The sequence below is a fragment of the Mastomys coucha genome, chromosome X, assembly GCF_008632895.1.
Source record: "Mastomys coucha isolate ucsf_1 chromosome X, UCSF_Mcou_1, whole genome shotgun sequence".
NCBI lineage: Eukaryota > Metazoa > Chordata > Mammalia > Rodentia > Muridae > Mastomys > Mastomys coucha.
Genome location: NC_045030.1, coordinates 17,224,461 through 17,240,390, shown reverse-complemented (window position 1 = coordinate 17,240,390; position 15,930 = coordinate 17,224,461). Strand labels below are relative to the sequence as shown.

General features: G+C 39.9%; 1 pseudogene; it reads left to right on the top strand.

The window, feature by feature from the left end:
* The first annotated feature begins 3,018 nt into the window (after positions 1-3,018).
* On the top strand, positions 3,019-4,355 carry LOC116092042 (annotated as a pseudogene).
* The last annotated feature ends 11,575 nt before the right edge of the window (positions 4,356-15,930 follow it).

Genomic DNA, 15,930 nt, shown 5'->3' with positions numbered 1-15,930 from the left:
CTCTTTCTGATTTCTTTATTGTTTCTATTTCCATTTTTAGATTCTGGATGGATTAGCTTATTTCCTTCATCTGTTTTATTGTGTTTTCCTGTAATTCTTTAAGGGATTTTTATGTTTCCTCTTGAAGGGCTTCTAGCCGTTTAGCTGTGTTCTCCTGTATTTCTTTGAGTGTGCTATTTATGTCTTTCTTAAAGTCCTTTATAATCATTATGAGAAGTGATTTTATATCTGAATCTTGTGTTTCCAGTGTGATGGAGTGTCCAGGACTTGCTATGTTGGGAGTATTGGGTTCTGATGATGCCAAGTAACCTTGCTTTGTGTTGCTTATATTCTTATACTTTTCCTGCACCATCTGGTTATCTCTTGTGCTACCTGCCCTTGCTAAATCTGACTGGAGTCTGCCCTTCCTGTGATCCTGGTTGTGTTAGAACTCCTCAGAGTCAAGCTGTCTCTGTGATCCTGTGCTTCTGGGATCCTGGACTTTTTAGAGCACCTCAGAGTGGTGCTTCCTCTGAGTGTTTTGGGACTGGCTGCTGAGTTTGTGCCCAAGCTATGCTCAGGGTACCAGCAGGCCCAGACAGACCGGAAGCATCCCGAGCTAGTGGGCTGGCAGAGTTCCTGTGTACTTGGGTTCCGCTGGTCCCACTTACTCTCAGTATTGGGACAGATGTTGTGCCCTTCTCACCTCTGATCCTGGGTGTGTTAGAGTCCCTGGAAGTGCCAATTCCTCTGGGTATTGCGGAACTGTCTGTGGAGCTTGGCCTCTAGTATATTAATGAGATGGGATTTTAGGTCAGAATCTTGCTTTTCTGGTGTGTTAGGTAATCCAAGGCTTACAGTGTAGGAAGAACTGTGTTCTGATGGTACAAAATTATGTTGGATTCTGTTGCTTATCTTCTTGCATTTGCCTCTCACCATCTGATTGTCTCTGGTGTTAACTGGCCTAGTCAGCATGGACTGGAGCCTTTCCCACTTTGGAGGCAGATAGAGCTCTGTGACCTGGGTTAAAGGAGGCCTCCTCAGAGGCAGGGACTCTTGTCTCTTGTTAAGAAGGCCACCTGTAACACTGATTAGAGCAGGGCCCCTATGTCTCCTGGGAAACAGACAGGCAGTGGGGTGTGGGAGAGGGACAGGAGCAGTGATCTGCCTTGGGCAGAGTTGTAGACTGAAGGAAAATGGGGGTCTGATAGGTAGAACAGATAGGTGTCACATATACTGGTCTCTGTGGAAGTTCCAGATCAGCCAGTTTTTTCAGTTTTGTTTGTTTGTTTGTTTGTTTTTGTTTTCTCAAAATCATGTTTGGATCTATCCTAGGTTTCTCAGACACCATGTGTCCAGATCTTGCCCACCAAGGCAGTGTTGGATATGGGCTCACTCTTGTATCTTGAGCTTGAATTTAGACTAGTCATTGGGTGACCATTCCCACTTTTTCTAAGCTACCCTTGTCCCCAAATATCTTGCAGGCAGCACATGTTGTGAGTCATAAGTTTTGTGGCTGAATTGGTATACCAGTCCCACCATTGGCAGCCTAGCCTTGTTATAGAAGATACCTGGTTCAGGCTCTATATCCTCCATTATTAGAAGTCTAAGCTAGCATTACCATCATATATTTCCGAAAGTTCCCACTGCTCTAGATTTTTAAACAGGCCCTAAATATGCATCTATACCAGTGTCTCACACCATACACTTCCTCTCCCTCACTTCCACTCAAACCTGATCCCTTCTGTTCCCATCACCAACTGCTTGTAGTCCACCCATAAAATCTATACTATTTCCTCTTCTCAGAGAGATAAATGGGTCCCACATAGACCTCTCTTCTTTATTCAACTTCACTGGGATTGTGAATTGTAGTGTGTTTATCCTTTACTTAACAGCTAATATTCACTTATAAGTGAGTATATATCATGTTATTCTTTTTGAGTCTAGGTTGCCACATTACCAATGATTTTCTTTTAGTCCCATCTATTTGTTTGCAATTTTATTGTGTCATTTTTTTAATAACAGCTGAGAAAAACTTCATTGTGTAGATGTACCATATTTTCTGTCTAGGTTGATTTCAGTTATTGCCTATGATTAATAAAGCAGCTATGAACATAGCTAAGCAAGTGTCCTTGTGGTAGAATGGGTCATCCTTTGGATATATACTAAAGAGTTATATAGCTGGATCTTGAGGTAGACAGAATCACAGTTTTATGAGGAACCTCCATATTAATTTCCATAGTAGCTTTATGATTTTGCACTTCCATCAGCAATGGGGGAGTGTTCTCCTTGCTCTACATTCTTGCCAACATAAACTGTTGTTTGTTTGATTGATCTTAGCCAGTCTGACAAGTATAAGATGGAATCTTATAGTAGTCTTGATTTGCATTTACCCGATGACTAAGAATGTTGCACATTTCTTTAAGTGTTTCTCAGACATCTGAGATTGTTCTAATGAGAATTCTCTGTTTAGATCCATGCCCTATTTTTAATTGGATTGTTTCTAATTCCTTGAGTTCTCATATCTTTGGAATATTAGCCTTCTATTGAATGTGGACTTGAAGAAAAAATTTTCCCATTCTGTAAGCTGCTGTTTTTGTTCTATTGGTAATGCCCTTTGTCTTACAGAAGCTTTTAAGTTTCATGAGGTCCCATTTATTAATTGTCAATCTTAGTGTCTGTGGCATAGGTCTTCTTTTTACTGTGTCCTGTGCCAATGCATTCAAGGCTATTTCATTTTCACACCATGTTTTCATGAGTTTTGTGATTTTAAGTATTTGTAATCTTCTATAAAGTTGTATTTTGCTTCTTTTCCTTTCATGATAAAGCAATGAGAATATAAAGTGTGCTATATATGTACGTGTAGTTTCCATTTACATACTTGGTGTCATAGTTGGCTAAACAATGTGAATCTCATAAGAGATTTATGTGAGAGTTACATCAACAAGAGCATTAAATGGAATTAAAAGTGTGATCTATTGAAGTTTTAAAAACTTTAGAAATTCATAATAGATTCCTTTTTGTTTCCCTTCTTAAGAGATGGATTTAGGTCACAACCAAGGACTGGGAGCCCGGTGTCTAAAATGCAAACAAAAATGTCAAGGGTTTGAACTACACTACTGGAAGAAAATATGTTGTAACTGTAAATGTGGCCAAGAAGAGCATGACATACTCCCGAACAATGAAGAGAACCGGAAAGTGGGGAGACTCCTTGAAGATACCAAGTACATCAACCTAATTGCCAAGCTGAAGTCAGATGCAACTCCAATGGTCAAGCTCAGTGTTATGACTAATCCAACCGATGCCAAGAGGAACCCTTCCATCAATACTGTTACCTATGATTGGGTTCCTCCTGCCCAGAACCAGGAACTGGTCAGGAAATACATGCAGATGTTACCTAAGGAGAAACAGCCAGTGTCAGGTTCAGAGGGGGCACAGTACCGGAAGAAGCAGCTGGTGAGGCAGCTCCCTGCACATGACCAGGACCCTTCTGAGTGTCATGAGTTGTCTTCCATAGAGGTAAAGGAGATGATGCAGTTTGTGAAGAAATACAAGAGTGAGGCTCTGGGAGTGGGTGATGTGAAGCTTCTTTCTGAGATGAATGCTCAAGGTGACAAGGTGCACAACCCTGCTGAAGAAAGAAGCACCCCAGAAGCAGTAGGTTCTGAGGACAAGTCTGTGGAGTCCAAGAAGACCCAATATTCCTGTTACTGCTGCAAACACACCATAAACGAAGGAGACCCTGCCATTTTTGCTGAAAGGGCTGGCTATGATAAACTCTGGCACCCAGCTTGTTTTATCTGCAGCATCTGTGGTGAAATCCTGGTCTACATGATTTATTTCTGGAAGAATGGGAAGCTATACTGTGGCAGACACTACTGTGACAGTGAGAAGTTCCGCTGTGCTGGCTGTGATGAGCTGATATTCAGTGATGAATACACCCAAGCAGAAAACCAAAATTGGCATCTCAAACACTTTTGCTGCTTTGAGTGCAACAACATCTTGGCAGGAAAAATATATGTTATGATCCATGACCAGCCTATATGCAAACCCTGCTACATGAAGAAACATGCTGTGGTGTGTCAAGGATGCCACAATGCCATCGATCCAGAAGAGCGTAGGGTGACATACAGTAGCTACAGCTGGCATGAGTCCACAGAGTGCTTCCTATGCTCCTGCTGCAGCAAGTGTCTTGTCATGCAGGAGTTCATTCCTCTAGAAGGGATGGTTTTTTGTTCCATGAAGTGTAAGGAGATGATGTCCTAAGAGGAGTGTATCAAGCAGTATGGAGCCATAACTGTCCACAGTGGCCTGCATTTCATGATAAATTTCTATTTGAAATAAAAGAAAAACAAACTTCATAGCAAATCAGAAAATTTTGTCTAATATTTCTTCTTTTAGCCTTAAGAATTTTGTGTGTCTTAAATTTAAATGACTCCTTAAATTGCATGGTTTAAAGAAAATGATGTCACCTCTTTGAATTTCTTATGGCAGACAGCACTGAACATAATACATGTTCCAGTGCTTAAGCCTTTGCATCCCTGATTGAGGCAGAGGTCTCTCTCTCACTGCATCTCTCTATGTTTACTTTACGTCTGTTTTCTCTTTTGAAGTCTAGTGACCTCCATTTATGGCATTGGATAGATTATACATCTGTGGCTGGAACAATATGTACACTTTGCTATTAGAGATTTTCTTTTTGTCCAAAACATAAAAGTAGGCCATAAATTTCTATTTTTGAAACCCAAAGAATATGTATAGGTTTTGCACACAGGGAATTATAACTTCTCCTGATGTCACCTGTCTTCTATGCTTTGACTCAATTTTGTTTCATGATTTACAGTGTTACCTTAGGGATGCTATTTTGTGCTATCTCTGAGCTTGCTGTCTTTTTTACTTGTGCACTCCCACATAAGCAAGTTTCTATCCTAGGCAGTGATGCCTAACTACCATTATAGGCACCCTATATCTGAGCCTCTCACCCAGGGAGCATCAGGGTTTACTGACTCTTCAACTGTATTTAAAATGTATTGGCCATACTATAAATTAGGATATATAATTTTATATAATACATAGTATATATTTTAGCATATATAATTCTGTATGCTAAATATGGCTATGTCTCCAAGATCTTGGGGGCCCTGGAAGCACTAAGGATTCTACCTTGTTGGGCTCCTTCCGCCTGGGTGAACTCTTGGTCATATTGACACTGCTTGTTGATACCAGCTCTCCCTTAACTTATTCAATGACAGGCACTATGCTGCTAACAATGTAAGGTCCTTCCCCTCTGCTGTAATTAAACCTTCAGGGGGCCCACTCCACCTTGTCACATCTCAGCTTCAGGCCTTGCTTGAGATAAGAGAAACCCCTTTATATGTTCAGCATACCCAGTCTGTCTCAAGCCATCTAGGAAAGACAGATACTTCCCCACTGAAGCCAGATAAGGCAACCGTATTGGGGACCCCATACCACCACAGTCAGGTTGTATCTTTAGGGAGAATCTCTGTTCTCTGAAAATGTTATTATTTGTTTGTTTATGTTTTGGCATTATTTACTTTGTTTCTTATTTCCTTCCTTCCCTTTTCTTTCTTTCTTTCTTTCTTTCTTTCTTTCTTTCTTTCTTTCTTTCTTTCTTCTCTCTCTCTCTCTCTCTCTCTCTCTCTCTCTCTCTCTCTGTCTTTCTTTATCTCTGTTTTCAAGACATGGTTGGACTGTATAACCTTGGTTGTCCTGGAATTCACTCTGTCATCCAGGCTGACATACAACTCAGAGATCCCACTGTCTTTGCCTTCTGGGTGTTGAGATTAAAGGTGTGTGCCACCAGTACCCAATTCAAAGGATATATTTTTTTCATTTATTCACTTTACATGCAAATCACAGGCCTCCTCCCTCCTCTCCTCCCAGTCCCACCCTCATAAATTCTTCCCCAAGTACCTCATCCCCTTCTCTTCAGAGTAAGGGAAGCTCTCCCGGGTCTCCCCCTGCCCTGGGTCAGCTAGTCCCAGCAGGACTAAGCACATCCTCTCCCACTGAGGCCCAACCAGGCAGTCAAGCCTGAGGAAGGGGATTTCTTTCAATTTTTGAGATTATGACATAATTATATTGTTTCTTCCTTCTCTTTTCTCCTTCAGACCCTTTATATATTCCTCCTTACTCTTTCTACACTAATCAGAGCCCACCAATATAACAGTTTAAGCATGAGATGAACAAGGGCAGGATATATGGCAAAGTGGACAAAGAAACTCCATGAGGCCTCAGCCATACACAAAAACCTATAGGGAATTATGGAATGCTGAGAGTGGGAGCAATATCTGCTGCAGGGATGAACACACAGCTTGGTTAGCAAGTACTATCATTATTCTTGCCTTTGTTGAGGTTATAATATAACCACACCATTTTCCCTTTTCAGTGTAATATGAAATAAATCCTCTCCTATCTAGGTTTGAATCTATTTGGGAGCCTAGTAACCAGTTGAGGTATGTGCTTTTGTCCCCTATGGCAGCAGCCCACCTTTTTTATGATCTATGGCCTCTGGCAGTTTGGGTGTGGTATGGATCCACAGTGTTAGAACATCCCAGGCAGGCCTGGCCACCCTTTGCATCACTGACACAACCCGTGGGTCTCAGTAATTCGGGGGACACAAGGAGAGTCGCAACCTGAGAATAAAGAATGGGCGAGAGAGAAGATAGGACTCAAGGAAGCATTGCTTGTCAAGAGCCGTTTACTAAAAGCAGGAGCTCAAATTTAAAACAAGGTTTTGGAAGGGCAGGGGGCAGGAGGGAGTACAGTGAAGAATTACAAGATCTTCTGAGGTGGAACCCTGAGGGCAACAGGTAGGGAGGAAACGGTTGGGTAGGTAACGGTTTCTCAGAAGTCAAGGTACACTGATCACGCTTCTCTCAGGGCCAAGCAGGAAACTTGTGGTTGCCAGGCAGAATATTTATCTCTGGATTCTAGTCAGGTGGAGGCAGGTCAGCCAAGGGCCATTTGGTTCCCAACACATCACCCTGCATTTGAGGAGTCAAAACGACAGCTGAGGGTCCTACACCAATGCCCAAGTGCTAATGTTTCCACAGCACAGTGAAAGGACCTGAGTTCAGCCCCTGGGTCCAGTGTCTATCTGAGGGTTCTGATCTCTCTTCCAGAAAGGGATGGGGTTCTTTAAGGATACTTATATATTATGGTTCCTGTCCCCTGAGGAAAAAAATATTCTCACAAATAAAATTTTACAGTACAGTGTAAATGGAGACCAAAAGGGGTCTTTGTCTCCCAGGGTGATTCATTCTTAGAGGCCCATATCTAGCCAGAAGTGGTCAGGATACTGGAATAGCAAACATTGAGTCTGGAAAGTAAAGGATTGGGTATTTTGTTCAGTAGAAGGATCGTGTAGCATGTGATAATGCATTATTCTGAAAATATCATGTCTCTTATTTTCAGTTCTGTGGCCCTAAAATTGACTCAGCAGAAGGGCATACTGCTAAAGGAGCAGAATTTACATCTTATGTAATAAGTACAATGGAACCCAACTTCATCCCTAACCCTAAAATTGTAAGGAATTTGAAAACTACTACTAAACGAAGTTCATGGTTTGGCCTATCTATAACCCCAGTTATAAAACTACATATAACTGAAGGAATAGAGGCTCCCAACAAATATGGTGGCTCCTTCACACATATCTGTTGTACCAAGGCAGGGCCTGCTGCTGAGGCAGATGGCTCTCTCTCTTTAACTGGTGTTGACCTGTGACTGCACAGCTAGTTTAAAAGGAGGCAATATATAAATAAAAAATATTTTATTGTAGGAGAGAGAAAAATAAGCTGGTCAAGTAGAGAGAAGGAAAGGAGAGGAAGGAGAGGAGAAGAAGAGAGAGAGAAAGGAGAGGAAGAAAGCAGGAGAGAAAGAAGGCAAGAAAAGAGAACAAAGAGCAAGAAAGAGGAAAAAGGCAAAAGAAGAAAGAGGGCAAAAGAGGAACAAAAAGCAACAGAGAGGAGGAAGAAGGCAAGAGAGGAAAGAGGGAAAGAGCAAGAGAAGAGACAAAGAGCAAGAGAGGGAGGAGAGGGCAAACCACCCCTTATATTGTATGGAGTGTGGCATATCTGGCTGTGCTGTGGTCAGATGACTGGGGATAGTGTCTACCTAGAATGCTGGGAGCCTGGGTCATTGTCTGACGGATAGAGCACACATCTCCTGCAGGAGCAGCTGTGAGGGGCTGTGACTGAAACAGGAGCTAAAGACTCAGGAGTTTTGGCAGAGCTCCTTCCGCCCCCTGCAAGCAGAAAACTGCACACTGAGGCTCCAGAGATCAAGGCCAAATACTATACTAAGCCTAATTTACCTGAGCAGACCACTGCCCTTCACGTATCCTTGATTTAAGTGCCAAAGTTAAAAACCTGATTTCACAGATACTAGGCTCAGATGACTTTTCTTAATAAGCCTTATATTAGAGTTTCCATCAAAAATATTCTCAAAAAATACATTATAGACACAGTAGACAGTATTTCTAATTGGCATACCATCTCCAATTTTATACAGTCAAGGGGTTCATGGCAAAGATAATTCCCCCACCAAAGCACAGTAAGTTTGTTTTCAAAGCAAAGCTGCCATTTTTAACCCTATATTTCACCATTACCTTTCTCTCATTGGTGTAGAAGCTCCTATTTCAATGGATTTGTGAAATTTCCATCCTAGAATATTCCTTCTCCAGAAAACACACCTAGCCAATGTTTTCTAATAGAACAGTTATTTTGTTTCAGCACACTAGTGACCAAGTAACGGGACATAAAGTTTCGCACCAGCTAAGCCAAGAACAACTTCAGGAAGATTGTATAGAGCCATGCTTCACCATCTAGAATTCTCCTTTCTACTGTATTCCTGAGAGTCTGGTAAATGATTTAAATTTCCTCCCCTCTGTCAATGTCCATCCACATTACTTTGATGTTCTTCAGCCTGGAGTTTCTGTTCTTGCCATTGTTACTCAAAACTGTCATATTATTGTTAATTGTTTACAGGATCACATTACTAATCCTCTACATCCTAATGATAAAGGTGTGCTTTTTCGAGGCCTATTTCTCAATAATCAAGCACTGACATCTGGCTTTTAAAGTGCTTCCCTAGGGTATGCTCAACAGCCCCACCTTCTGACAACACTGGGTAATACAGCAACGTTCCCTAAAAGACAAAAATATCCCCACATAGAATACCAAAATGAAATTTTTTGAATGTAGTAATGATTTCAGAGCACCAAAAACCCATCAGTGTCATATTATGAAAAATAAATGTAACTGTTTTGTTGGTGCAATTTAATTAAGAGTGATCCCAGATTTGAGGTTTTTTTATTTCTCTCTCTCCATATCTTCCATTGATTCTGCCACTTTGTTGCATGAATCTGGGTCTGTACAGCACGAATGCACACTTGAGAGTGAGTCTTTCTCTGACTCTGTGTCTATCCTTGTATGTATCTGCATTTCTGTCCCTAAGAAATGCTCTCAGTCTCTCTGTGTCTTTGTCTCTGTCTCTCTGTCTCTTTATATATTTCTCTCTCTCCTCATTAAACTACACAGAAAGTATCATATAGAGATGAAATTATAGATATTTTACAGAATAATTTTAAGTGGGTTTTACAAAGGAATATGTCACTGCCTCCAACTGACCTAGATTTAAAAATAAACCAATATTACAAGTACCATTGTTTTTCATATACTGTCTGTATATTGTTTTCAATATTTATGGTGAGTATTCATTTTAAGCAACAGCTTATATTCTATTTACCATTTTTGGAATATGATTATCATAACAGATATACAAGTACATATTCATTACACTCTGGGTCAAGAGCATTGAAAAGAGCATATTTTAAAATAACAGTTATGCCTTAGGCAGATTATAATCATTGATTACTTGAGAAACTCAAGGCAAGTAAGGTAGTTGTTGCATTCATCTCTTAAAGATGGGTAATACAAAGGAGATGTGTACAGTAGGCATCAGTCTTAAGCCTGAAGTGACTTCAAAGTATATAATTAAATCTGGCTATAAAATGTCCAGTAAAAATTTCTAAAATTTCTTTTAGAATGTAAACAAAATTTCTATTAAAATTGCATCATCATTGGAGTAGACTTGAGTTAAGTGTAGCTTGGCCTTTTTAATGTGATGCTGCCCTGAAGCAGGATATTCTCATAGATGCCCCAAATATTTCCATGTTGTTTTCTTGCCTGGGTTTGGGAAATGGGGGAACTTGGGTCTCAGAAAAATAGAAAGGTGAGTTCCCTCAGACTTAGGCATCTTTGGGAAAACCAAGGTCCAGTTTGACCAATGGCAGCTTGGACCAGTACCAGCTCCTAAGGCAGGCAGTGCTCCAGAATTCAAGACATAGGAGATACATATACATCTAAGACATGTGACAGCAATATCTGCCAGATGAACCAGTTGCTCTCTACCCAGGAAAATGCATCTGGCATTGAGGAATATGATGAAATTTCCTGAATGGCTTCCTGGCCTCTTTGCACACAGTAGTAACATGCAGCAATATATTCAATCCTTGATCCTCTCTGAACTAAACAGAACCACTCAAAACTAATGTTAAGGAACCAAAACTTATGCTGGATATCCTAGAATCTTTTCATGGTGTTTGGGACACACAGATCTACCACATAAAAAGCTCTTTATGTTTCCTTGCTCACATTTCTCTCCTTCACACCCATCTCTGACCCTCCATCTCTGCATGTGTACCTAGCCCCAAGCATGAGCCTGTGCTTATTCACAGAAGACAAAGAAAGTCTGAGAGTGACTTAGGGAATTTGTAGAAAGGAAAGACAGTGAAGTATCCTGAGTGGTTCTTAGTGATTAGAGTGGGGTGTGATGGAGCTTCAGACTGGGGAGAAGAGAGAAGTTATCACAGATCTTGAGATAGCTCATTATAATTGCCTTGTTATGTGAAGGAGATGGTTCAGATGGGGGCCCAAGCCCAGGGCTTGGAAGGCATGGGGGCAGGTGGGATGGAATGTTTCTCCTTTTGATGTTCTCTTCTCCCCACTTGGTACCAGAGTTTTCTGACTTTTCAGTAAAGTTTGTGAATGAACATTGCTGCCCCCTGGTAGTAGCCGGGTTGAAAGAGATGAAGCAGTAGCAGCAATCACGACACAAATGATTGGGTGCCTGAAGACTCAGGACTGAGTTGGCAGATGTTTTAATCTACTATCATACTTCTAGCTTAGGCTTGAAAAATTGAGTAGAGTTGCCTGTGCTTTGCCCTATGTCTACCCCAAAGCCACATTCTGCTACATCAAAACTGTCTACTTTCCCAGGGGCCCAGCTAAGTTTGCTTGTCTCTCCCTTATGACATCTTCTCATCTTCCCTTACTCCCTGAGCTCTCAGCTACCCTTAACCTTCTGCCCTACCAGCACAGGGTGCTCCTGGGAAGATTTTTTGACAACAAGTATCTTTAAAGTGACAGCATTCTTTTTTTCCTGCATTATTTTTTATTAAAATAATAAAGTTTATTTTAAAATATACAAATCAATATTGACATTTTTAAGTCATCAAAATAATTTATAATAGTTAAATGCACATGACATCTTAAATATACATGACATCTTCTGAAGCTAAAAGTAATATCCACTCAATCAGTTTTTAAAATCTATTTGGAACATTAAACATGATAAAAGCAGATAAAAATATCTTATAAAGTCCTCTATGAAAGGAAATTGTGACAGGTTCCTGATTGGACAGAAACCATTCCATCTCAAAGGAGGAATATGCAGCACAACTATGTCTTCATAGAATGAACTGGGTAGTCTTCCTTCTGTTTCTATTTTGTGAAATAGTTTGAAGAGTATTGGTATTAGGTCTTTTTTAAAGGTCTGAAAAAAATCTGCACTGAAATCATCTGGGTTTTTTTTTCTTTTTTGGTTGGGAGACTTTTAATGACTGTTTGTATTTCTTTACGGGTTATGGGACAGTTTAGATTGTTTATCTGATCCTGATTTAACTTAGGTATTTGGTATCATTCTAGAAAATTGTCCATTTTATCCAGATTTTCCAGAATATAGGCTTTTGTAGTAGGATCTGATGATTTTTTGAATCTCCTCGGCTTCTGTTGTTATATCTTCCAATTCATTTCTGATTTTGTTAATTTCAGTACTGTCCCTGTGCCCTCTGGTTAGTCTGGTTAAAGGTTCATCTATCTTGTTGTTGATTTTCCCAAAGAACCAGCTCCTAATTTTGTTGATTCTTTGTACAGTTCTTTTTGTTTCTACTTGGATGATTTCAGCCCAGAGTTTGATTACTTCTTGCCATCTATTAATCTTGGGTGAATTTGTTTCTTTTTGTTCTAGACCTTAACAGCTTTCAGTGCTGTTAAGCTTCTAGTGTAAGCTCTCTCCAATTTCTTTACTGAACCACCAGAGCTATAAATTTTCCTCTTAGCACTGATTGCACTGTATCTCAAAAGTTTATCTTGTGCCTTCATTTTCATTAAATTATAATGTCTTTAATTTCTTTCTTTACTTCTTCCCTGACCAAGTTATCATTGAGTAGGGCATTGTTCAGGTTCCATGTGCATGTGGGCTTTCAGTTGTTTTTATTGCTATTGAAGACCACCAGCCTTGGTCTGTGGTGACCTGATATGATTCATGGGATTATTTCAAACTTCTTGTATCTGCTGAGGCCTGTTTTATGACCAATTATGTGGTCAATTTTGGAGAACATGCCATGAGGTACTGAGAAGGAGGTACATTCTTTTGTTTTAGGATAAAATATTCTATAGATATTTGCTAAATCCATTTGATCCATAACTCCTGTTAGTTTCACTTGTCTCTGTTTAGTTTCTGTTTCTATGATCTGTACATTGCTGAGAGTGGGGTGTTGAAGTCTCATACAATTATTGTGTGAGGTGCAATGTGTGCTTTGAGCTTTAGCAAAGTTTCTTTTATGAATGTGGGTGCCCTTTGCATTTGAAGCACAGATGTTCAGAATTGAGAGTTCATCTTGGTAGATTTTAACTTTGGTGAGTATGAAGTGTCCCTCCTTATCTTTTTTGATAACTTTAGGTTTAAAGTTGATTTTATTCAATATTATAATGTCTACTCTAACTTGTTTCTTGGAACCATTAGTTTGTAAAATTGTTTTCTAGCCCTTTACTCTGAGGTAGTGTCTATCTGTGCCACTGAGGTGCATTTCCTGTATGTAGCAAAATGCTGGGTCCTGTTTACATATCCAGTCTTTTTTTTCTAAGTCTTTTTATTGGGGAATTGAGTTAATTGATATTAAGAGACTTTAAGGAATAATGATAGTTGCTTTCTATTATTTTTGATGTTTGTGTGGCTATCTTCCTTTGGATTTGTTGAAAAGATTACTATCTTGCTTTTCTAGGATATGGTTTCCCTATTTGTGTTGGTGTTTTCTATTTATTATCCTTTATAGGGCTGGATTTGTGGAAAGATTTTGTATAAATTTGTTTTTGTCATGGAATATCTTGGTCTAACCATTTATGGTGATTAAGTGTTTTGTTGGCTGGTATTTGTGTTTTCATAGGGTCTGTATAACATCTGCCCAGGATCTTCTAGCTTTCATAGTCTCTGGTGAGAAGTCTGGTATAATTCTGATAGGTCTGACTTTATATGTTACTTAACCCTTACTGCTTTTAATATTGTTTCTTTGTTTTGTGCATTTGGTGTTTTGACTATTTGTTGCCTCACACACCCAGTTCAGCCTCAGGACTTTGGTGGTTTTCACTCAAGGCAGTCACCTGGGGAATTAAGACAAAAGACCTTCTGCAGACTATCAGCTTATCCCTGAAAGAAGTTGCCAGAGAAGTTCACGCTGAGATACAACTATGCCTGTGACAATGCCTACTGCCTGAGGACATCTTCAGACATCCTAGCTGCTGGTGACCTTCACCCTTGACTCTCACCTGACTCTTTCCTGACTCCTTGAGCAATTTTTATGTTATGCAAATATCATTGTAACCTAGAGAACCAATTTCTGTTTCTCATGTACATATAAATGCTGAACTCCAAAAGTAAAGTACAAAGTCTTGATTGGTGTTTAACTTGACTTCATGTCCTTTTGTTGTCAAACTCTGTATTTCAGGTCCTTTTCTCCCTTTGAATTGAGGGAACCCAGTTCATGAAACTGCAGGACAGTTTCATAATGGCGCCTGAACATGTGGACTCAGATATGGAGGATAGATGAAGGACATACCCTCAAGAAGCAGAGCTCTGCCTAAAAGAATTCAGAAGGTAAAGGTAAAAGGACATACACCACACTGCATGGTAGATATTTTCAATGCTAGTGCTAGCCTTATTTTAATATTGTAGAATTATTGTTGTGTGTACAAGAAGTGTAGGTGTCTAGGCTGAGTTGGCACTGACCTGGCACTTGATTCACCAAGGAAATTGATGGTGAGTATGTGTTCGAATGTGTTGGAAAGCAGTGATGTTTAAGCATAACACAGTTGCTTCTAACAAAAGGAATCAAGGTTGAAAAGGATGCATTAAAAGATCTCTCAGATGAGATAGCAACTTATTGTACATGGTTTCAAGAAGTAAGAGTGTTAAATAACGCTGCATTGCAGGGAACTACAGGTCAAGTGATCCTGGTGCAAAGGCAGGAAAATAGACAATGTTTCATATGTGGACGTAAAACTACCTATGGAAAGGGAAAAAAGTCTTCAGAGGAGTGAAGTCACATGTTTCGGCTGCAGGGAGCCAGGACATCTGAGGAAAGACTGTAAAAGTCCCTCAGGAATCAGGAAATAAGAACACTCCTCCAGGTCCTTGCCCAGGTTGTGGTAAAGGAAAACATTAGAAAAATGAGTGTAAATTAAAGTTCCATAAAGATGGAACTCTGCTCATTCTAGAAGCAGGTGAAAATAGCTAGACAAAAAACTGCCCAGGTGGTAGAGGCATACCATTAATCCCAGTACTTGGGAAGCAGAGACAGGCAGATTTCTGAGTTATGCAAATGGCATGAGAGATAGAGAGATCAAAACTAAAAGACAAAACAAAGGCTAATATAAGTTGCTCTGTTGAAAAACTGTTTTTTTTTTTTAAGGGGTCAGAAACTTAAGTTCTAAATTCTTTGATCTAAATTTATAAGATTTGTGTAGCCATTTCATTTGGCTTCTAACTAGTCTTAAAGGTATAAATATGTTCTGTATTGGGTATAGTAAAACATTGTAACATTGGTAACTGAAAGCTAGTTTAAAGCTGTTAACTCAGGACACATGTGGCGTTAAAGGTACACATGTGGCATGAATCAGCCAAGATGGCAGAAATCTCAGCAGACAGACTCCAGCTAGATTTTAACAACTGCTTAGCATACTCTAAAAGCAATGGCTTAAGTTGCAGGCCATACACAAGGTGGTAGAATTCAGAATAGCTGTTTAGTTTAGTAGCTGCTTAATATCATATAATAGCTATACTTTAAATTATGGGCTTTGTACCAGGCAATACAAATTTTCATATGCTACTAGTCTGAGAACCTCTAGCCTTAAAGTCAAAATTGATGCCTCAGAGTTACCTCTGATCCAAAAGGAAATGAGTAAGAACAGATAGAAGCACAGAGTACACTGAAAGGCTGAGAGGAGAAGCCCTAAACTTATTCAGTTGGCACTGGTTTTCCTTGGGATGCCTCAAAGTCAACTCTGACCCAATTGGGAATGAGGAAGAACAGGCAGAATGCAACAAAGGAGCCAGAGAGGCTGAAACGTACACCCTTCAAGGCCAAAGAGCCAAGGGTGAAGGTAGAGGTCTCCAAGCCTAATGAGGTAGTGGCTGTAAAAAACACTAGTGAGATGAAATGATAAATCATTTAATGGATTATTAAATACCTCACCAAAAAATAATATCACCTGGTACTTTAGGAAGAGCATTGTAAAGGCACTGTGCTGTTGGGAACCATGAGAGCCCTGAGATAAACATCCTGCCCCAGCTAATTGAGAACCCTGAGACTAA